The following is a 1,106-nucleotide window of genomic DNA, read 5'->3' as shown; positions in this document are numbered from 1 at the left end:
GCAACCCTCCCGAGCCCCGCAACCCGCCCAAACACTCCCACACAGGAACAGTTGCAGCGTCCCGGGGGCCAGCCCGCTTGGGTCATGGCCCACCTGCTTCCTGTGCCCTCCATTTGTAAAGAGGAGCAGAAGGATGGGAAGGAGAGATCTGGGGGAGCCACAGAGAATCCGTACAGAAAAGAGGAACTCAGGAGCACGAGTCAAAAGAGCCGGGAGGCTCCCTAGATCCACTTCGCCCATTTTCAGAAGGTACTACTGAGGCCCAGAGTGGCCTGAATATTTGTATCTCCGAAATTCATAAGCTGAAGTCCAAATCGCCAAGGTGATGGTAACAGGAGATGGGGTCCCCTGCTTGGTAATTGGGCCCTGGGGGAAGAGCCCTTATGAATAGGGTTGGAGCTTTTGTAACAGAGCGCAGAGGGCTCGCCTGCTCTTGCCACCGTAGGAGGACACAACAAGGAGGCACGATCTGCACCAAACCACGTCCTCACCAGACACCGTGCTGGCGCCTTGACTTTGGACTTCCCAGCCTCCAGAACTGTAAGAAATAAAGCTCTCTTGTCTTATGCCCCCAGCTCGCGCTGCCTTGCTAGAGCTGCTCAAACACACTAAGGCAGCCAAGTAAACTGCCCCGGTCACACGCGTCCTGTCCTCGTGTCACTGCCTGTGGAGCCGCCTCTTCAATCTCTGTCTGCCCAGAACTGATTGGGCCAAGGGGGAAGAATCGTCACGTGTGTCGCGGGGACGATGGGAGAAATTTCATTCATTCTTTAATTCCTTCCTCACTCACTCACTCAGGCTGAGCCTTCAGTTTCCAGCAAAGGTGAAAGGAACAGGTCGAGTGGTTTCCTTTAAAGGAGCAACGCGGATCCGGAAACGGTCGCTGGACAATCCCAGTGCCACAGGGTAGGTGGCTGTGACCGGGGACGCCCAGGCCAGGGATGGGGGTCTCGTAGCTCCACAGTGGAAGAGGAGCTCTCAGGGGAGAAGGGGCAGAGGGGACCTGGGGGACTTTCCGGCAGTCACGAGGGACTGGATTCCACGAGCGACTCTGAGACAGAGCTGGGCTCTCTGCCACTGCATTCCCAGCACCTCTCACTCCCCCA

The sequence above is a fragment of the Fukomys damarensis genome, unplaced genomic scaffold, assembly GCF_012274545.1.
Source record: "Fukomys damarensis isolate Sample0158 unplaced genomic scaffold, DMR_v1.0_HiC HiC_scaffold_19, whole genome shotgun sequence".
In the NCBI taxonomy this organism is placed as follows: Eukaryota; Metazoa; Chordata; class Mammalia; order Rodentia; family Bathyergidae; genus Fukomys; species Fukomys damarensis.
This window is presented reverse-complemented; position numbering follows the sequence as displayed.